Genomic DNA, 23,151 nt, shown 5'->3' with positions numbered 1-23,151 from the left:
CAAGCTGAAACGTCAAGACTGGGCCAAGAAATATCTCAAGACTGATTTTTCTAAGGTTTTATGGACTGATGAAATGAGAGTGAGTCTTGATGGGCCAGATGGATGGGCCCGTGGCTGGATTGGTAAAGGGCAGAGAGCTCCAGTCCGACTCAGACGCCAGCAAGGTGGAGGTGGAGTACTGGTTTGGGCTGGTATCATCAAAGATGAGCTTGTGGGGCCTTTTGGGGTTGAGGATGGAGTCTGGAAGACACCTTCTTCAAGCAGTGGTACAGGAAGAAGTCTGCATCCTTCAAGAAAAACATGATTTTCATGCAGGACAATGCTCCATCACACGCGTCCAAGTACTCCACAGCGTGGCTGGCAAGAAATGGTATAAAAGAAGAAAATCTAATGACATGGCCTCCTTGTTCACCTGATCTGAACCCCATTGAGAACCTGTGGTCCATCATCAAATGTGAGATTTACAAGGAGGGAAAACAGTACACCTCTCTGAACAGTGTCTGGGAGGCTGTGGTTGCTGCTGCACGCAATGTTGATGGTGAACAGATCAAAACACTGACAGAATCCATGGATGGCAGGCTTTTGAGTGTCCTTGCAAAGAAAGGTGGCTATATTGGTCACTGATTTGTTTTTGTTTTGTTTTTGAATGTCAGAAATGTATATTTGTGATTGTTGAGATGTTATATTGGTTTCACTGGTAAAAATAAATAATTGAAATGGGTATATATTTGTTTTTTGTTAAGTTGCCTAATAATTATGCACAGTAATAGTCACCTGCACACACAGATATCCCCCTAAAATAGCTATAACTAAAAACAAACTAAAAACTACTTCCAAAACTATTCAGCTTTGATATTAATGAGTTTTTTGGGTTCATTGAGAACATGGTTGTTGTTCAATGATAAAATTAATCCTCAAAAATACAACTTGCCTAATAATTCTGCACTCCCTGTAGTATTGTTTCATATAGTATAGTATTGCTTTATATAGTATAGTATTGTTTCATATAGTATAGTACTGTTTATATAGTATAGTATAGTATTGTTTCATATAGTATAGTATTGCTTTATATAGTATAGTATTGCTTCATATAGTATAGTATTGCTTTATATAGTATAGTATTGCTTCATATAGTATAGTATTGTTTCATATAGTATAGTATTGCTTTATATAGTATAGTATTGCTTCATATAGTATAGTATTGCTTTATATAGTATAGTATTGCTTCATATAGTATAGTACTGTTTCATATAGTATAGTATAGTATTGTTTCATATAGTATAGTATTGTTTCATATAGTATAGTATTGCTTCATATAGTATAGAATTGTTTCATATAGTATAGTATTGCTTTATATAGTATAGTACTGTTTCATATAGTATAGTATAGTATTGTTTCATATAGTATAGTATTGCTTCATATAGTATAGAATTGTTTCATATAGTATAGTATTGCTTTATATAGTATAGTTCTGTTTCAAATAGTATAGTATTGTTTCATATAGTATAGTATTGTTTCATATAGTATAGTATTGCTTTATATAGTATAGTATTGCTTTATATAGTATAGTATAGTTTCATATAGTATAGTATTGCTTTATATAGTATAGTACTGTTTCATATAGTATAGTATAGTATAGTATTGCTTCATATAGTATAGTATAGTTTCATATAGTATAGTATAGTATTGTTTCATATAGTATAGTACTGTTTCATATAGTATAGTATTGCTTCATATAGTATAGTATAGTATTGATTCATATAGTATAGTATTGCTTCATATAGTATAGTATTGTTTCATATAGTAAAGTATTGCTTTATATAGTATAGTACTGTTTCATATAGTATAGTATTGTTTCATATAGTATAGTATTGCTTCATATAGTATAGTATTGCTTTATATAGTATAGTACTGTTTCATATAGTATAGTATAGTATTGTTTCGTATAGTATAGTATTGCTTCATATAGTATAGTATTGTTTCATACAGTATAGTATTGCTTTATATAGTATAGTACTGTTTCATATAGTATAGTATAGTATTGTTTCATATAGTATAGTATTGTTTCATATAGTATAGTACTGTTTCATATAGTATAGTATTGCTTCATATAGTATAGTATAGTATTGTTTCATATAGTATAGTATTGCTTCATATAGTATAGTATTGTTTCATATAGTAAAGTATTGCTTTATATAGTATAGTATTGTTTCATATAGTATAGTATAGTATTGTTTCATATAGTATAGTATTGCTTCATATAGAATAGAATTGTTTCATATAATATAAAATTGCTTTATATAGTATAGTACTGTTTCATATAGTATAGTATAGTATTGTTTCATATAGTATAGTATTGCTTCATATAGTATAGTATTGTTTCATATAGTATAGTATTGTTTCATATAGTATAGTATAGTATTGTTTCATATAGTATAGTATAGTATTGTTTCATATAGTATAGCATTGCTTTATATAGTATAGTATTGTTTCGTATAGTATAGTATTGTTTCATATAGTATAGTATTGCTTTATATACAGGGAGTGCAGAATTATTAGGCAAGTTGTATTTTTGAGGATTAATTTTATTATTGAACAACAACCATGTTCTCAATGAACCCAAAAAACTCATTAATATCAAAGCTGAATAGTTTTGGAAGTAGTTTTTAGTTTGTTTTTAGTTATAGCTATTTTAGGGGGATATCTGTGTGTGCAGGTGACTATTACTGTGCATAATTATTAGGCAACTTAACAAAAAACAAATATATACCCATTTCAATTATTTATTTTTACCAGTGAAACCAATATAACATCTCAACATTCACAAATAAACATTTCTGACATTCAAAAACAAAACAAAAACAAATCAGTGACCAATATAGCCACCTTTCTTTGCAAGGACACTCAAAAGCCTGCCATCCATGGATTCTGTCAGTGTTTTGATCTGTTCACCATCAACATTGCGTGCAGCAGCAACCACAGCCTCCCAGACACTGTTCAGAGAGGTGTACTGTTTTCCCTCCATGTAAATCTCACATTTGATGATGGACCACAGGTTCTCAATGGGGTTCAGATCAGGTGAACAAGGAGGCCATGTCATTAGATTTTCTTCTTTTATACCCTTTCTTGCCAGCCACGCTGTGGAGTACTTGGACGCGTGTGATGGAGCATTGTCCTGCATGAAAATCATGTTTTTCTTGAAGGATGTAGACTTCTTCCTGTACCACTGCTTGAAGAAGGTGTCTTCCAGAAACTGGCAGTAGGACTGGGAGTTGAGCTTGACTCCATCCTCAACAAAAAAGGCCCCACAAGCTCATCTTTGATGATACCAGCCCAAACCAGTACTCCACCTCCACCTTGCTGGCGTCTGAGTCGGACTGGAGCTCTCTGCCCTTTACCAATCCAGCCACGGGCCCATCCATCTGGCCCATCAAGACTCACTCTCATTTCATCAGTCCATAAAACCTTAGAAAAATCAGTCTTGAGATATTTCTTGGCCCAGTCTTGACGTTTCAGCTTGTGTGTCTTGTTCAGTGGTGGTCGTCTTTCAGCCTTTCTTACCTTGGCCATGTCTCTGAGTATTGCACACCTTGTGCTTTTGGGCACTCCAGTGATGTTGCAGCTCTGAAATATGGCCAAACTGGTGGCAAGTGGCATCTTGGCAGCTGCACGCTTGACTTTTCTCAGTTCATGGGCAGTTATTTTGCGCCTTGGTTTTTCCACACGCTTCTTGCGACCCTGTTGACTATTTTGAATGAAACGCTTGATTGTTCGATGATCACGCTTCAGAAGCTTTGCAATTTTAAGAGTGCTGCATCCCTCTGCAAGATATCTCACTATTTTTGACTTTTCTGAGCCTGTCAAGTCCTTCTTTTGACCCATTTTGCCAAAGGAAAGGAAGTTGCCTAATAATTATGCACACCTGATATAGGGTGTTGATGTCATTAGACCACACCCCTTCTCATTACAGAGATGCACATCACCTAATATGCTTAATTGGTAGTAGGCTTTCGAGCATATACAGCTTGGAGTAAGACAACATGCATAAAGAGGATGATGTGGTCAAAATACTCATTTGCCTAATAATTCTGCACTCCCTGTAGTATAGTACTGTTTCATATAGTATAGTATTGTTTCATATAGTATAGTATTGCTTTATATAGTATAGTATTGCTTAATATAGTATAACTTATAACATCCAACTGAAAGATATAACACCAACATGTCAGGCAAAAATAAAGATAGTTGGAAAACGGATCACCCCTCTTAAATTACTTGTAAACTCAATCAGGTGTAGCTAATCACTTTCTCAACGTCACACACAAAGCCATTTGACCTTCAACTGTGATCAGCTGTGGGCATATTGATTAGCACAGCATGAAAAGAGCTTTCCTGGAGCATCTCAGTCCCTGGTAGTGCAACTGAAGCAAACAATAAACTATGGGTGGCAAAACACTGTCAAAAGATCTTCGAGGTAATGTTGTGGACAGGCACAAGTTAGGAGATCGTTGCAAGAAAATATCAATGGCTTTATCAATGTCTAGAAGCACAGTGAAGTCTATTATTAAGAAGTGGAAGGTATTTGGTACAACACAGACCCAAACTGGAGGAAACTGGTCAGAGAGGCTACCAAGAGGCCCACAGCAACTCTGAAGCAGTTACAGGAATTTATGACAAAGAGTGGTCATTGTGTGCATGTGACAACAATATCACAAATTCTCCACAAATGTGGCTTGTATGGGAGGGTTGCAAGAAAAAAACCACTCCTCAAGAAAGGCCACATGCAATCACGACTGAGCTTTACCATAACACACCTAGGAGATTCTGAGGCCACATAGAGAAAGGTGTTATGGTCAGATGAGACTAAAATTGAATCATTTGGCCTTAACACCAAACGATATGTCTGGAGAAAATCCAATACAGCTCACCATCCAAATAACACCATACCTACAGTAAAGCATGGAGGTGGTAATATCCTGTTATGGGGGTGTTTCTCTGCAGCATGCACTGGTACACTTGTTAGGATAGAAGGAATAATGGATGGGGCAAAATACCGTAAAATTCTTGAGGAAAATCTGCTGACCTCTGCCAGGAAGTTGTCAATGGGATGAAAGTTTACCTTCCAACATGACAATAACCCAAAGGACACTGCAAAAATGAACACACAGTGGTTGAAGGAGAAAAAGCTGAATGTCCTTGCATGGCCTAGTCAGAGCCCAGACTTAAGCCCCATTGAATATCTGTGACTTGAAAACTGCAGTCCACAAACGGTCACCATCAAATGTAACGGAACTGGAGCAGTTCTGCAAAGAAGAGTGGGCAAATATTGTACAGTCTAGATGTGCAAAGTTAGTAGAGACATATCCCAACAGACTAAAATCTGTAATTAAAGCAAAAGGTGGTTCAACAAAATACTGACACAAGAGGGTGATCCTTTATACAACAGTGATTCTGTTTTTAAATTGTCTTTATTTGTGCCTGACATGTTGGTGTTATATCTTTCACTTGGATGTTTTAAGTTTCACTGAGTAATTATAACTGGATAAACAAAAACTGTGTCTGTCTTTATTTCAGGCTGCAAATCAACAAAATGTGATTATTTTCAAGGGGGATGAGTCTTTTAAATACCCATTGTAACCCCTTAACGACCAGCGCCATACCCTGTACAACCGTGGTCGTTTGGCCCTTAAGGACCAGCAATGTACCCTGTACGTCGCTGCAGTCCTGGGCTTCTCTCTGCCTCGATCTCGTTCAAAATAGTGAGATTGCGCTATTCCTGCATGCCCCACGAGTGGAACACTGCAGAAATAGATTTGCAGTTATCGATGCAGAGAGGGCCACTCTGTGGCCCTCTCTGCATCACACAGCAGTGGTGCCGATCGTTGGTGGATGGGAGCGGTATGAGGGAGGCGGGTGGGTGGCCCATCGCTGGAAGAGGCGGGAGGAGTGCGGGAGTGGGTGGGACCGCTACACAACACATTAGGGAAAAAAAAAGAGCCGGTAAGTGAGGATGGAGAAAGGGCAATGAGGGGGATCCTATGTGGGATCAATTGAGGGAAAACGATCTGGCAGGGGGAGGGTAATGAGGGGGGCAGCTACACTAAAAAAAAAATGCCCTTTTTTTCTGTAAATTGCCTAATTTGCTGCAAACTGGGTACTGGTAGACAGCTGCCCGTATCTAAGATGGCGGCAAATAGGTAGAGGTGGGTGGGTTAGAGAGCTGTTTGGGGGGGATCAGGGAGGTTGGGGGGTAAGGGGGATAATACACTGCAGAAAACCTATAAAAAAATTATTAAAAAAGGAGCCTTTTAGTTTAGTACTGGCAGACTTTCTGCCAGTACTTAAGATGCGGGTGCCTTTTGGGGGGTGGGGGAGGAAAGAGAGCTGTTTGAGAGGGGTCAGGGAGGGATCAGGGGGTGGGATGTGTCAGGTGGGAGGCTGATCTCTACACTAAAGCTAAAATTAACCCTACAAGCTACCTAATTAACCCCTTCACTGCTGGGCATAATACAAGTGTGGTGCGCAGTGGCATTCAGCGGCTTTCTAATTACCAAAAAACAATGCCAAAACCATATATGTCTGCTATTTCTGAACAAAAGGGATCCTAGAGAAGCATTTACAACCACTTGTGCCATAATTGCACAAGCTGGTTGTAAATAATTTCAGTGAGAAACCTAAAATTGTGAAAAAGTTACCGATTTTTTTTATTTGATCGCATTTGGCGGTGAAATGGTGGCATGAAATATACCAAAATGGGCCTAGATCAATACTTTGGGTTGTCTACTAAAAATATATATATAGTTTTGATAAGTAAATATAAAAAAGGCTCTATTTCTGTTTAAATGTAGTGATGGCAAAAATGCTAAAAATGCTCTGGTCTTTTGGGGAAGTTTTTGTCTGAAATGCCCGGTCCTTAAGGGGTTAATATAGTATTGCTTTATATAATATAGTATTGCTTCATGTAGTATAGTATTACTTCATATAGTATAGTATTGTTTTATATAGTATAGAATTGCTTCATATAGTATAGTATTGTTTCATATAGTGAAGTATTGTTTCATGAGTTTTTCTCCTGTTTTTATTTTCATTATGATTATATATTTATAGTAGTTAATGTATTAAAGGGACAGTCTAGTCAAAAATATACTTTCATGATTCAGATAGGCCATGTAATTTTAAATCACTTTCCAATTTACTCTTTTATCATCAATTCTGCTTTGTTCTCTTGGTATTCTTAGTTGAAAGCTAAACCTAGGTAGGTTCATATGCTAATTTATTAGCCCTTGAAGGCCACCTCTTATCTGAATGCATTTTGACATGTGCCATATAGATAACGTTATGCTCACACCCGTGAAGTTATCTAGGAGTCAGCACTAATTGGCTAAATTGCAAGTCTGTCAAAAGAACTGAAATAAGGGGACAGTCTGCAGAGGCTTAGATATAAGGTAATCACAGAGGTAAAAAGTATATCAATATAACTGTGTTGGTTATGCAAAACAGAGGAATGGGTAATAAAGGGATTATCTATCTTTTTAAACAATAAAAATTCTGGTGTAGACTGTCCCTTTAAAGGAAGCTCTTGAAATGAGTGGTTTTCTTGCTTATTTACCAGTATAATGTAAGTGCACCACACAGCAAATACAGGTACAAGACTCTTTATCCAAACTGCTTAGGACTGGAAAAGATTTGGATTTCATAATATTCTGGATTTTGGGATATTTGTATATTTTAATCTGAAAAAGAGACAGTTTGTAGAGGGGATGAGACCAAGTAAAAACAAGATCTTATTTAAGCAATATTTGCATGTCATAATCTTATCAGGGGCGTGTTAACGCATAGGCCGACAAGGCCGGTGTCTAGAGCGTCAGGTTTTGGGGGGCAGCACTTGGCCGCTACTGCACTGAATATGTGGTTATTGAAAAAAAAAAATACAAATTTTGCGAAGGCATATTATTTTACATTTAAAAAACTTTTTTTTTTTGCCCGGGAACATTTCTGGGGGGCGGGGCAGGTGCACGCTCAAATGTGCTGTAGTGGAGGGCTGGGGGTATGAGCGGCGAGTGCTGAGCAGTGCTTTGTCACTTTGTCTGTGGATACAGAGTCAGCCAGCTCACTGAGACCTATGCGTCGGGAGCATGACAATGATCCCAAACACACCGCCCGGGCAACGAAGGAGTGGCTTCGTAAGAAGCATTTCAAGGTCCTGGAGTGGCCTAGCCAGTCTCCAGATCTCCCAACTCCATAGAAAACCTTTGGAGGGAGTTGAAAGTCCATTTTGCCCAGCGACAGCCCCAAAACATCACTGCTCTAGAGGAGATCTGCATGCAGGAATGGGCCAACATACCAGCAACAGTGTGTGACAACCTTGTGAAGACTTACAGAAAACGTTTGACCTCTGTCATTACCAACAAATGATATATAACAAAGTATTGAGATGAACTTTTGATATTGACCAAATACTTATTTTCCACCATAAATTGCAAATAAATTCTTTCCAAATTAGACAATGTGATTGTCTGGATTTGTTTCCAAATTTTGTCTCTCATAGTTCAGGTATACCTATGATGAAAATTACAGGCCTCTCTCATCTTCTTAAGTGGGAGAACTTGCACAATTGGTGGCTGACTAAATACTTTTTTGCCGAACTGTATATATATATATATATATATATATGTGTGTGTATATATATATATATATATGTGTGTGTATGTGTGTATATATATATATATAAAGAGGGTAAAGTCCAGCACCAATTCACCTTCTGGTAAGGGTGCAAGCAGCCTCTGTCTCACCTTGACAGGTATTAATATACAAAATAGAAATGGCTGCAGCACACCAAGTCAAGTTTATACCATTTTTATTACAAGCAGTGAAATACAGGCGACGTTTCGGGCTTCTGCCCTTTCTCAAGCCAAGTGATTAGTACATAATCCAACTCCACCTTTTATAGGCAGTACATGTGACAAATTACAAGTGTAGGTAATTACAATTGTAATACTACATTTTCTTAAAAAAAGAGAAAAAGTAAACAGTGACTTTGTGTCATAATCATAACTATACATTTCTTATACAAGAAAAACCATGTGATTTTAAACATTTGTATTACATTCAACACCTTCATTTTATTTAATACCTAATAATAATGTGAAAAAAATATATATATATAAAATGACCTAAACGGTCCATTACCTTATCTGTGAATTATGTGAAACATTTTTTGTTAGTGAATTTCATTACCATCTATTAGTAATGTTTAGAAAGACCTTTATTTTATTAAAATCAATAATTAAACTAACAACTAAATCCTAATCTTGCAAGATGTGTTTTTTCTCTGATGGATGTTAACAGGGGAATACACACACTAAAAATGTTATTTACTACATGTAAACCAGAAAGACAGCGTTCTAGAAGAGAAGCCTATAATATTTCCAAGCAACATTTTTATGTTATGTTATTCAGCACATTTCTTTTTCAAGTCGTTCTTTTTTCTTTATGTGAATCTTGATCTAAATCATAGAGAAAAAGTTTACAGTAAATTATCAAAATTAACCAATTATAGGAACAAAAACAGGTTATAATCTTTATTTAAACCTTTAGGGTGCATACTTTCCAGTCTATTAATCCACATGACCTCTCTCTGTTGTAATTTTTTAACCCTATCCTGGCCCCTTCTTTGTATCGGGACATGTTCTAAGATTTGAAATCTTAACTGGTTAACATTATGATTTTTTTCTTTAAAATGTGCAGATACAGGCAAATCTGAGATGGCCTTACGTATGGTGTATTTATGTTGTGTCAGTCTGTCTTTCATTTTTTGGGTAGTTTCCCCTACATATATCAATCCACAAGGACATTTTAAAGAATATATGACATAATCTGTTTGACAGGTAAACAAACCATTAATCCTATATCTTTTACCCGTATGTGGGTGGACAACCTCGCTACCTTTAATCACACTACTACAATGTGAACAATTATAGCAGGGAAAAGTACCTTTCTTTTTTGAGAATGACAACCTTGTCTTACTACTACCTATGTCCGTTTTAATTAAATAGTCTTGTAAATTTTTAGGTCTTTTATATGACAACAATGGAAAAGATTGAAATTCTTTTATATCCTGATAGTTATTTTTCAAAATATGCCAATGCTTTTTGACTATACCTGATATCTGCTTACTATTAACATTGTACGTGCTCACAAATGGAATTCTATCCATCTGTGTGTTTTTCAATGTTTTTCGTAAAAGTTGATTACGGGGGACTTGATTAACTTTCTCTAATTCATCTTCCAAAATTTTTGTCGGGTAACCCCTTTGTTTAAATTTTTGCCCCATTTCAAGCAACCTTTTATTACATACATCCTCATCACTCACTATCCGTTTAACACGAGTATACTGGGACTGAGGTAGAGATTTTCAACTCACTTTGTATTGTTTTTAAAAAGCGGATAAGGGCGGGGCAATTATAATTATGGAGAAGATAAAAACAGAATTTATGCTTACCTGATAAATTACTTTCTCCAACGGTGTGTCCGGTCCACGGCGTCATCCTTACTTGTGGGATATTCTCTTCCCCAACAGGAAATGGCAAAGAGCCCAGCAAAGCTGGTCACATGATCCCCCCTAGGCTCCGCCTTCCCCAGTCATTCGACCGACGTAAAGGAGGAATATGCATAGGAGAAATCATATGATACCGTGGTGACTGTAGTTAGAGAAAATAATTCAACAGACCTGATCAAAAACCAGGGCGGGCCGTGGACCGGACACACCGTTGGAGAAAGTAATTTATCAGGTAAGCATAAATTCTGTTTTCTCCAACATAGGTGTGTCCGGTCCACGGCGTCATCCTTACTTGTGGGAACCAATACCAAAGCTTTAGGACACGGATGATGGGAGGGAACAAATCAGGTCGCCTAGATGGAAGGCACCACGGTTTGCAAAACCTTTCTCCCAAAAATAGCCTCAGAAGAAGTAAAAGTATCAAATTTGTAGAATTTGGCAAAAGTGTGCAGTGAAGACCAAGTCGCTGCCTTACATATCTGATCAACAGAAGCCTCGTTCTTGAAGGCCCAAGTGGAAGCCACAGCCCTAGTGGAGTGAGCTGTGATTCTTTCAGGAGGCTGCCGTCCGGCAGTCTCATAAGCCAACCGGATAATGCTTTTAAGCCAGAAAGAGAGAGAGGTAGAAGTTGCTTTTTGACCTCTCCTTTTACCAGAATAAACAACAAACAAAGAAGATGTTTGTCTGAAATCCTTAGTAGCTGCTAAGTAAAATTTGAGAGCACGAACTACATCTAAGTTGTGCAACAAACGTTCCTTCTTTGAAACTGGATTAGGACACAAAGAAGGCACGACTATCTCCTGGTTAATATTTTTGTTAGAAACAACCTTCGGAAGAAAACCAGGTTTAGTACGCAAAACCACCTTATCTGCATGGAACACCAGATATGGAGGAGAACACTGCAGAGCAGATAACTCTGAAACTCTTCTAGCAGAAGAGATTGCAACCAAAAACAAAACTTTCCAAGATAATAACTTTATATCAACGGAATGTAGGGGTTCAAACGGAATCCCCTGAAGAACTGAAAGAACTAGATTGAGACTCCAGGGAGGAGTCAAAGGTTTGTAAACAGGCTTGATTCTAACCAGAGCCTGAACAAAAGCCTGAACGTCTGGAACAGCCGCCAGCTTTTTGTGAAGTAAAACAGATAAAGCAGAAATCTGTCCCTTCAAAGAACTCGCAGATAATCCTTTCTCCAAACCCTCTTGAAGAAAGGATAGAATCCTAGGAATTTTTATCTTGTTCCATGGGAATCCTTTAGATTCGCACCAACAGATATATTTTTTCCATATTTTATGGTAGATTTTTCTAGTAACAGGCTTTCTAGCCTGAACAAGAGTATCAATGACAGAATCTGAGAACCCTCGCTTTGATAAAATCAAGCGTTCAATCTCCAAGCAGTCAGTTGGAGTGAGGCCAGATTCGGATGTTCGAACGGACCTTGAACAAGAAGGTCCTGTCTCAGAGGTAGCTTCCATGGTGGAGCTGATGACATATTCACCAGGTCTGCATACCAAGTCCTGCGTGGCCACGCAGGAGCTATCAAGATCACCGATACCCTCTCCTGTTTGATCCTGGCTACCAGCCTGGGAATGAGAGGAAACGGTGGGAACACATAAGCTAGGTTGAAGGTCCAAGGTGCTACTAGTGCATCCACTAGAGCCGCCTTGGGATCCCTGGATCTGGACCCGTAGCAAGGAACCTTGAAGTTCTGACGAGACGCCATCAGATCCATGTCTGGAATGCCCCACAATTGAATTATTTGGGCAAAAATTTCCGGATGGAGTTCCCACTCCCCCGGATGAAATGTCTGACGACTCAGAAAATCCGCTTCCCAATTTTCCACTCCTGGGATGTGGATTGCAGACAAGTGGCAGGAGTGATTCTCCGCCCATTGAATTATTTTGGTCACTTCTTCCATCGCCAGGGAACTCCTTGTTCCCCCCTGATGGTTGATATACGCAACAGTCGTCATGTTGTCTGATTGAAACCTTATGAATTTGGCCTTTGCAAGCTGAGGCCAAGCTCTGAGAGCATTGAATATCGCTCTCAGTTCCAGAATGTTTATCGGTAGAAGAGATTCTTCCCGAGACCAAAGCCCCTGAGCTTTCAGGGGTTCCCAGACCGCTCCCCAGCCCACCAGACTGGCGTCGGTCGTGACAATGACCCACTCTGGTCTGCGGAAGCTGATCCCTTGTGACAGGTTGTCCAGGGTCAGCCATCAACGGAGTGAGTCTCTGGTCCTCTGATCTACTTGTATCGTTGGAGACAAGTCTGTATAATCCCCATTCCACTGTCTGAGCATGCACAGTTGTAATGGTCTTAGATGAATTCGCGCAAAAGGAACTATGTCCATTGTCGCCACCATCAAACCTATTACTTCCATGCACTGCGCTATGGAAGGAAGAAGAACAGAATGAAGTACTCGACAAGAGTTTAGAAGTTTTGATTTTCTGGCTTCTGTCAGAAAAATCTTCATTTCTAAAGAGTCTATTATTGTTCCCAAGAAGGGGACTCTTGTTGACGGAGATAGAGAACTTTTCTCTACGTTCACTTTCCACCCGTGACATCTGAGAAAGGCTAGGACAATGTCCGTATGAGCCTTTGCTTGTGGCAGGGACGACGCTTGAATTAGAATGTCGTCCAAGTAAGGTACTACTGCAATGCCCCTCGGTCTTAACACTGCTAGAAGGGACCCTAGTACCTTTGTGAAAATTCTTGGGGCAGTGGCTAATCCGAATGGAAGTGCCACGAACTGGTAATGTTTGTCCAGAAACGCGAACCTTAGGAACTGATGATGTTCCCTGTGGATAGGAATATGTAGATACGCATCCTTTAAATCCACCGTGGTCATGAATTGACCTTCCTGGATGGTAGGAAGAATTGTTCGAATGGTTTCCATCTTGAACGATGGAACCCTGAGAAATTTGTTTAAGATCTTGAGATCCAAGATTGGTCTGAATGTTCCCTCTTTTTTGGGAACTATGAACAGATTTGAGTAGAATCCCATCCCTCGTTCCTTCAATGGAACAGGATGAATCACTCCCATTTTTAACAGGTCTTCTACACAATGTAAGAATGCCTGTTTTTTTATGTGGTCTGAAGACAATTGAGACCTGTGGAATCTTCCCCTTGGGGATAGTTCCTTGAATTCCAGAAGATAACCTTGGGAGACTATTTCTAGAGCCCAAGGATCCAGAACATCTCTTGCCCATGCCTGAGCGAAGAGAGAAAGTCTGCCCCCCACCAGATCCGGTCCCGGATCGGGGGCCAACATCTCATGCTGTCTTGGTAGCAGTGGCAGGTTTCTTGGCCTGCTTACCTTTGTTCCAGCCTTGCATGGGCCTCCAGGCTGGCTTGGCTTGAGACGTATTACCCTCTTGCTTAGAGGGTGTAGAGCTTGAGGCTGGTCCGTTTCTACGAAAGGGACGAAAATTAGGCTTATTTTTAGCCTTGAAAGACCTATCCTGAGGAAGGGCATGGCCCTTTCCCCCAGTGATATCTGAAATAATCTCTTTCAAGTCAGGACCAAACAGCGTTTTCCCCTTGAAAGGAATATTAAGCAATCTGTTCTTGGATGACGCATCCGCTGACCAAGATTTTAGCCATAGCGCTCTGCGCGCCACAATAGCAAACCCTGAATTTTTCGCCGCTAATCTAGCTAATTGCAGGGTAGCGTCTAGAGTAAAAGAATTAGCCAATTTAAGAGCACGAATTCTGTCCAAAATCTCCTCCAAAGGAGTAGCTTTATCTAACGACTTTTCTAGTTCATCAAACCAAAAAGACGCTGCTGCAGTAACAGGAACAATGCATGAAATTGGCTGTAGAAGGTAACCTTGCTGAACAAACATCTTTTTAAGCAAACCTTCTAATTTTTTATCCATAGGATCTTTGAAAGCACAACTATCTTCTATAGGGATAGTGGTGCGTTTGTTTAAGGTAGAGACCGCCCCCTCAACCTTAGGGACTGTCTGCCATAAGTCCTTTCTAGGGTCGACTATAGGAAACAATTTCTTAAATATAGGGGGAGGGACAAAAGGTACGCCGGGCCTTTCCCATTCTTTGTTTACAATATCCACCACCCGCTTGGGTATAGGAAAAGCTTCGGGGGGCACCGGAACCTCTAGAAACTTGTCCATTTTACATAATTTCTCTGGAACGACCAAATTGTCACAATCATCCAGAGTAGAAAGCACCTCCTTAAGCAGAGCGCGGAGATGTTCCAATTTAAATTTGAATGTAATAACATCAGGTTCAGCTTGTTGAGAAATTTTTCCTGAATCTGAAATTTCTCCCTCAGACAAAACCTCCCTAGCCCCTTCAGACTGGTGTAAGGGCATGTCAGAACCATTATCATCTGCGCCCTCATGCTCTACAGTATCTAAAACAGAGCAGTCGCGCTTTCGCTGATAAGTGGGCATTTTGGCTAAAATGTTTTTAATAGAATTATCCATTACAGCCGTTAATTGTTGCATAGTAAGAATAATAGGCGCACTAGATGTACTAGGGGCCTCTTGTGTGGGCAAGACTGGTGTAGACACATAAGGGGATGATGCAGTACCATGCTTACTCCCCTCACTAGAGGAATCATCTTGGGCATCATTTTCACTATCACATGCATCACATATATTTAAATGAGAAAGAACTTTGGCTTCCTGACATACAGAACATAGTCTATCTGAAGGTACAGACATGATAAACAGGCATAAACTTGATAACAAAGTACAAAAAACGTTTTAAAATAAAACCGTTACTGTCACTTTAAATTTTAAACTGAACACACTTTATTACTGAATATGCGAAAAAGTATGAAGGAATTGTCCAAAATTCACCAAAATTTCACCACAGTGTCATAAAGCCTTGAAAGTATTGCACACCAAATTTGAAAGATTTAACTCTTAAAATAACGGAACCGGAGCCGTTTTTACATTTAACCCCTATACAGTCCCTGGTATCTGCTTTGCTGAGACCCAACCAAGCCCAGAGGGGAATACGATACCAAATGACGCCTTCAGGACGCTTTTTCAGTGTATCTGAGCTCCTCACACATGCATCTGCATGCTCTGACTCCCAAAAACAACTGCGCATTAGTGGCGCGAAACTGAGGCTCTGCCTAAGACTAGAGAAGGCCCCCAGTGAAAAAGGTGTCCAAAACAGTGCCTGCCCTTTTTATTACCAACATACCCAGATAAAAACAACTCCTCAGAGTAATAAACCATTAAACATGCTTATAAAACAAACGTTTTAGCCCAGAAAAATGTCTACCAGTCTTTAAAGCCCTTGTGAAGCCCTTTATAAATTGTTATTAAAATGGCTTACCGGATCCCATAGGGAAAATGACAGCTTCCAGCATTACCAAGTCTTGTTAGAAATGTGTCATACTTCAAGCAGTAAAAGTCTGCACACTGTTCCCCCAACTGAAGTTACTTCATCTCAACAGTCCTGTGTGGAACAGCCATCGATTTTAGTAACGGTTGCTAAAATCATCTTCCTCTTACAAACTGAAATCTTCATCTCTTTTCTGTTTCAGAGTAAATAGTACATACCAGCACTATTTTAAAATAACAAACTCTTGATTGAAGCAATAAAACTACATTTAAACACCAAAAAACTCTAAGCCATCTCCGTGGAGATGTTGCCTGTACAACGGCAAAGAGAATGACTGGGGAAGGCGGAGCCTAGGGGGGATCATGTGACCAGCTTTGCTGGGCTCTTTGCCATTTCCTGTTGGGGAAGAGAATATCCCACAAGTAAGGATGACGCCGTGGACCGGACACACCTATGTTGGAGAAATATATAGAAGAAATAAACAATCAATTAAGAGACACCGAGGTATATGAAAAGCTGGAAAATAATCCATTAAAAACAATACAAAGTGAGTTGAAAATTATAGTCCAAAATGCCCTTGATAAAGGTATTATTGACCAGAAATTAAGTCAATATTTGCTTAAGAAAGAATGTATCACTCCCCTGATATATATACTTCCTAAAATTCATAAGTCCCTCATCAATCCACCGGGTCGCCCCATTGTGGCAAGTGTAGACTCAGTTTTATCGAATATAGCCACTTTTCTTGATAAAATACTCAAACCAATTGTGTCTAAACTATCATCTTATTTAGAGGATTCTACTGAATTCCTCAATAGGCCTAATGAGATTAAATTACATGGTCAACCAAATTCTATCTTAGTTACATTAGATGTTAAAAATTTATACACTAGCATTCCCCATCTAGGGGGTGTACAATCAGTGAAACAACATTTGGTTAAGGAACAAATATATACAGATTCACAAATTAGTTTCATAATTGATTTACTGGCATTTGTATTGAACAACAATTATTTCTTATTTGGTGACATTTACTACAGGCAAAAGAGAGGCACCGCAATGGGTGCTAATATGGCGCCACCATACGCAGGCTTATACATGGGTACATTTGAAGATGATTTCATCTATCCAAATGAGTTGTTCAAACAGCATGCATGCGTATGGTGGCGCTATATAGATGACGTCTTTATGATATGGTTGGGCAATGAGGATACCCTTAATGTTTTCCTCAAACAGATTAATTCTAATTCGGCTAATATTGAATTTACAATGCAGCATGACAGAAAGTGTATTGATTTTCTGGATGTGACAGTATCAATAGAAGAAAACAAGTTTAAAACTGATCTTTTTGTTAAAAAAACGGATAAAAATACGTTTTTATCATATGAAAGCTGCCATCCAGAAAACACAATTAAATCTCTACCTAAGTCCCAGTATACTCGTGTTAAACGGATAGTGAGTGATGAGGATGTATGTAATAAAAGGTTGCTTGAAATGGGGCAAAAATTTAAACAAAGGGGTTACCCGACAAAAATATTGGAAGATGAATTAGAGAAAGTTAATCAAGTCCCCCGTAATCAACTTTTACGAAAAACATTGAAAAACAAAATTTATGCTTACCTGATAAATTCCTTTCTCCTGTAGTGTAGTCAGTCCACGGGTCATCCATTACTTATGGGATTATAACTCCTCCCTAACAGGAAGTGCAAGAGGATCACCCAAGCAGAGCTGCTATATAGCTCCTCCCCTCTACGTCATACCCAGTCATTCGACCGAAACCAAACGAGAAAGGAGAAACTATAGGGTGCAGTGGTGACTGGAGTTTAATTTAAAATTTAGACCTGCCATAAAAAACAGGGCGGGCCGTGGACTGACTACACTACAGGAGAAAGGAATTTATCAGGTAAGCATAAATTTTGTTTTCTCCTGTTAAGTGTAGTCAGTCCACGGGTCATCCATTACTTATGGGATACCAATACCAAAGCTAAAAGTACACGGATGACGGGAGGGACAGGCAGGATCTTTACACGGAAGGAACCGCTGCCTGAAGAACCTTTCTCCCAAAAACAGCCTCCGAAGAAGCAAAAGTGTCAAATTTGTAAAATTTGGAAAAAGTGTGAAGTGAAGACCAAGTTGCAGCCTTGCAAATCTGTTCAACAGAGGCCTCATTCTTAAAGGCCCAAGTGGAAGCCACAGCTCTAGTAGAATGAGCTGTAATTCTTTCAGGAGGCTGCTGTCCAGCAGTCTCATAGGCTAAACGTATTATGCTACGAAGCCAGAAAGAGAGAGAGGTAGCAGAAGCTTTTTGACCTCTCCTCTGTCCAGAATAAACGACAAACAGGGAAGAAGTTTGGCGAAAATCTTTAGTTGCCTGTAAATAAAATTTCAGGGCACGGACTACGTCCAGATTGTGCAGAAGTCGTTCCTTCTTTGAAGAAGGGTTAGGACACAATGATGGAACAACAATCTCTTGATTGATATTCCTGTTAGTGACTACCTTAGGTAAGAACCCAGGTTTAGTACGCAGAACTTCCTTGTCTGAATGAAAAATCAGGTAAGGAGAATCACAATGTAAGGCCGATAACTCAGAGACTCTTCGAGCCCAGGAAATAGCCATTAAAAACAGAACTTTCCAAGATAACAGCTTGATATCAATGGAATGAAGGGGTTCAAACGGAACACCCTGTAAAACGTTAAGAACTAAGTTTAAGCTCCACGGCGGAGCAACAGTCTTAAACACAGGCTTAATCCTGGCCAAAGCCTGACAAAAAGCCTGAACGTCTGGAACTTCTGACAGACGTTTGTGTAAAAGGATGGACAGAGCTGAGATCTGTCCCTTTAAAGAACTAGCAGATAAACCCTTTTCTAAACCTTCTTGTAGAAAAGACAATTTCCTAGGAATCCTAACCTTACTCCATGAGTAACTCTTGGATTCGCACCAATATAAGTATTTACGCCATATTTTATGGTAAATTTTCCTGGTAACAGGTTTCCTAGCCTGTATTAAGGTATCAATTACTGACTCCGAAAATCCACGCTTTGATAAAATCAAGCGTTCAATCTCCATGCAGTCAGCCTCAGAGAAATTAGATTTTGATGTTTGAAAGGACCCTGAATTAGAAGGTCCTGTCTCAGAGGCAGAGACCAATGTGGACAGGATGACATGTCCACTAGATCTGCATACCAGGTCCTGCGTGGCCACGCAGGCGCTATTAGAATCACCGATGCTCTCTCCTGTTTGATCCTGGCAATCAATCGAGGAAGCATCGGAAAGGGTGGAAACACATAAGCCATCTTGAAGGCCCAAGGTGCTGTCAGAGCATCTATCAGAACCGCTCCCGGGTCCCTGGACCTGGACCCGTAGCAAGGAAGCTTGGCGTTCTGGCGAGATGCCATGAGATCCAGATCTGGTTTGCCCCAACGCCGAAGTATTTGGGCAAAGACCTCCGGATGAAGTTCCCACTCCCCGGATGAAAAGTCTGGCGACTTAGAAAATCCGCCTCCCAGTTCTCCACGCCTGGGATGTGGATCGCTGATAGGTGGCAAGAGTGAGACTCTGCCCAGTGAATTATCTTTGAGACTTCCATCATCGCTAGGGAACTCCTTGTCCCTCCTTGATGGTTGATGTAAGCCACAGTCGTGATGTTGTCCGACTGAAACCTGATGAACCTCAGAGTTGCTAGCTGAGGCCAAGCTAGAAGGGCATTGAAAACTGCTCTTAATTCCAGAATGTTTATGGGAAGGAGACTCTCCTCCTGAGTCCATGATCCCTGAGTCTTCAGGGAATTCCAGACAGCGCCCCAACCTAGCAGGCTGGCGTCTGTTGTTACAATCGTCCAATCTGGCCTGCTGAAGGGCATCCCCTTGGACAGATGTGGCCGAGAGAGCCACCATAGAAGAGAATTTCTGGTCTCTTGATCCAGATTCAGCATAGGGGACAAATCTGAGTAATCCCCATTCCACTGACTTAGCATGCACAATTGCAGTGGTCTGAGATGCAGGCGTGCAAAGGGTACTATGTCCATTGCCGCTACCATTAAGCCGATTACCTCCATGCATTGAGCCACTGACGGGTGTGGAATGGAATGAAGGACACGGCAAGCATTTAGGAGTTTTGTTAACCTGTCCTCTGTCAGGTAAATTTTCATTTCTACAGAATCTATAAGAGTCCCTAAGAAGGGAACTCTTGTGAGTGGCAATAGAGAACTCTTTTCTTCGTTCACTTTCCACCCATGTGACCTTAGAAATGCCAGTACTAACTCTGTATGAGACTTGGCAGTTTGGAAACTTGACGCTTGTATCAGAATGTCGTCTAGGTATGGAGCTACCGATATTCCTCGCGGTCTTAGTACCGCCAGAAGAGAACCCAGAACCTTTGTAAAGATTCTTGGAGCAGTAGCTAACCCGAAGGGAAGAGCTACAAACTGGTAATGCCTGTCTAGGAAGGCAAACCTTAGGTACCGGTAATGATCTTTGTGAATCGGTATGTGAAGGTAGGCATCCTTTAAATCTACAGTGGTCATGTACTGACCCTTTTGGATCATGGGTAGGATTGTCCGAATAGTTTCCATTTTGAACGATGGAACTCTTAGGAATTTGTTTAGGATCTTTAAATCCAAGATTGGTCTGAAGGTTCCTTCTTTCTTGGGAACCACAAACAGGTTTGAGTAAAACCCTTGTCCGTGTTCCGACCGCGGAACCGGGTGGATCACTCCCATTAGTAAAAGATCTTGTACACAGCGTAGAAAAGCCTCTTTCTTTATCTGGTTTGTTGACAACCTTGAAAGATGAAATCTCCCTTTTGGAGGAGAAGCTTTGAAGTCCAGAAGATATCCCTGAGATATGATCTCTAACGCCCAGGGATCCTGGACATCTCTTGCCCAAGCCTGGGCGAAGAGAGAAAGTCTGCCCCCCACTAGATCCGTTTCCGGATTGGGGGCCCTCACTTCATGCTGTCTTAGGGGCAGCAGCAGGTTTTCTGGCCTGCTTGCCCTTGTTCCAGGTCTGGTTAGGTTTCCAGCCCTGTCTGTAGCGAGCAACAGTTCCTTCCTGTTTTGGAGCGGAGGAAGTTGATGCTGCTCCTGCCTTGAAGTTACGAAAGGCACGAAAATTAGACTGTCTAGCCCTTGGTTTGGCTCTGTCTTGAGGTAGGGCATGGCCCTTACCTCCAGTAATGTCAGCGATAATTTCTTTCAAACCGGGCCCAAATAATGTCTGCCCTTTGAAAGGTATGTTAAGCAATTTAGATTTAGAAGTCACATCGGCTGACCAGGATTTAAGCCACAGCGCTCTGCGCGCCTGAATGGCGAATCCGGAGTTCTTAGCCGTAAGCTTAGTTAAGTGTACTACGGCATCAGAAATAAATGAATTAGCTAGCTTAAGGACCCTAAGCTTGTCTATAATTTCATCCAATGGAACTGAGCTAATGGTCTCTTCTAGAGACTCAAACCAGAATGCCGCCGCAGCCGTGACAGGCGCAATGCATGCGAGGGGTTGTAATATAAAACCTTGTTGAGTAAACATTTTCTTAAGGTAACCCTCTAACTTTTTATCCATTGGATCTGAAAAAGCACAGCTATCCTCCACCGGGATAGTGGTACGCTTAGCCAGAGTAGAAACTGCTCCCTCCACCTTAGGGACCGTCTGCCATAAGTCCCGTGTGGTGGCGTCTATTGGAAACATTTTTCTAAATATAGGAGGGGGAGAAAAGGGTACACCGGGCCTATCCCACTCCTTGGTAATAATCTCTGTAAGCCTCTTAGGTATAGGAAACACATCAGTACACGCCGGTACCGCATAGTATCTATCCAGCCTACATAATTTCTCTGGGATTGCAACCGTGTTACAATCATTCAGAGCCGCTAATACCTCCCCTAATAATACACGGAGGTTCTCAAGCTTAAATTTAAAATTTTAAATGTCTGAGTCCAGTTTATTTGGATCAGATCCGTCACCCACAGAATGAAGCTCTCCGTCTTCATGTTCTGCCAATTGTGACGCAGTATCAGACATGGCTCTAACATTATCAGCGTACTCTGTTCTCACCCCAGAGTGGTCGCGTTTACCTCTAAGTTCTGGCAATTTAGATAAAACTTCAGTCATAACATTAGCCATGTCTTGCAAAGTGATTTGTAAGGGCCGCCCTGATGTACTTGGCGCCACAATATCACGCACCTCCTGAGCGGGAGATGCAGGTACTGACACGTGAGGAGAGTTAGTCGGCATAACTTTCCCCTCGTTGTCTGGTGAAATTTTCTTGACATGTACAGATTGGCTTTTATTTAAAGTAGCATCAATGCAATTAGTACACAAATTTCTATTGGGCTCCACATTGGCCTTTGAACATATTGCACAAAGAGATTCCTCTGTGTCAGACATGTTTAAACAAACTAGCAATTAGACTAGCAAGCTTGGAAAATACTTTTCGATAAATTTACAAGCAATATAAAAAACGTTACTGTGCCTTTAAGAAGCACACAAAACTGTCACAGTTGAAATAACAATGAACCGGATTAGTTATAGCAACTAAATTTTCACAGTAAATGCATTAAGTTAGCAAAGGATTGCACCCACTAGCAAATGGATGATTAACCCCCTAATACCAAAAAACGGATAACAATTGAAAATATAAACGTTTTTATCACATTCAAAGCACAGTCTCACAGGTCTGCTGTGAGTGATTACCTCCCTCAAAACTAGTTTTGGAGACCCCTGAGCTCTGTAGAGACGTCCTGGATCATGCAGGGAGAAAAAGGCAGACTGTGACTGAATTTCTACTGCGCAATAGAGCGCCAAAATAGGCCCCTCCCACTCATAATACAACAGTGGGGAAGCTCAGTAAACTGATTTAATTCAAAACAAACGACAGCCATGTGGAAAATAATGCCCATAAAATTTTTCACCAAGTACCTCAGAGAAAAAAACGATTAACATACCAGTAAACGTTTTAAATATAAAATTATTAAATGTTATTTAAAAGCCTGCTGCTAGCCGCTCTCACTGCAGAATAGGCTATAAGTTATGTGTATACAGTATTTTCTTAGTGAAGTGCCATTCCCCAGAAATACTTCAGTGTAGATATACATACATATCAGCCTGATACCAGTTGCTACTACTGCATTTAAGGCTGTACTTACATTACATCGGTATTAGCAGTATTTTCTCAGTCAATTCCATTCCTTAGAAAATAATATACTGCAACATACCTCCTTGCAGGTGAACCCTGCCCGCTGTCCCCTGTTCTGAAGTTACCTCGCTCCTCAGAA

At 40.1% G+C, this 23,151-nt stretch overlaps 1 protein-coding gene across 1 annotated transcript in view; it reads left to right on the top strand.

The window, feature by feature from the left end:
* The window catches only part of MASP2 (MBL associated serine protease 2), a 390,238-nt gene that overhangs the window by 285,021 nt on the left and 82,066 nt on the right, over nucleotides 1–23,151 (top strand). The window lies entirely within an intron of this gene.

Source organism: Bombina bombina, chromosome 8 (assembly GCF_027579735.1).
Source record: "Bombina bombina isolate aBomBom1 chromosome 8, aBomBom1.pri, whole genome shotgun sequence".
NCBI lineage: Eukaryota > Metazoa > Chordata > Amphibia > Anura > Bombinatoridae > Bombina > Bombina bombina.
This window is presented reverse-complemented; position numbering and strand designations above follow the sequence as displayed.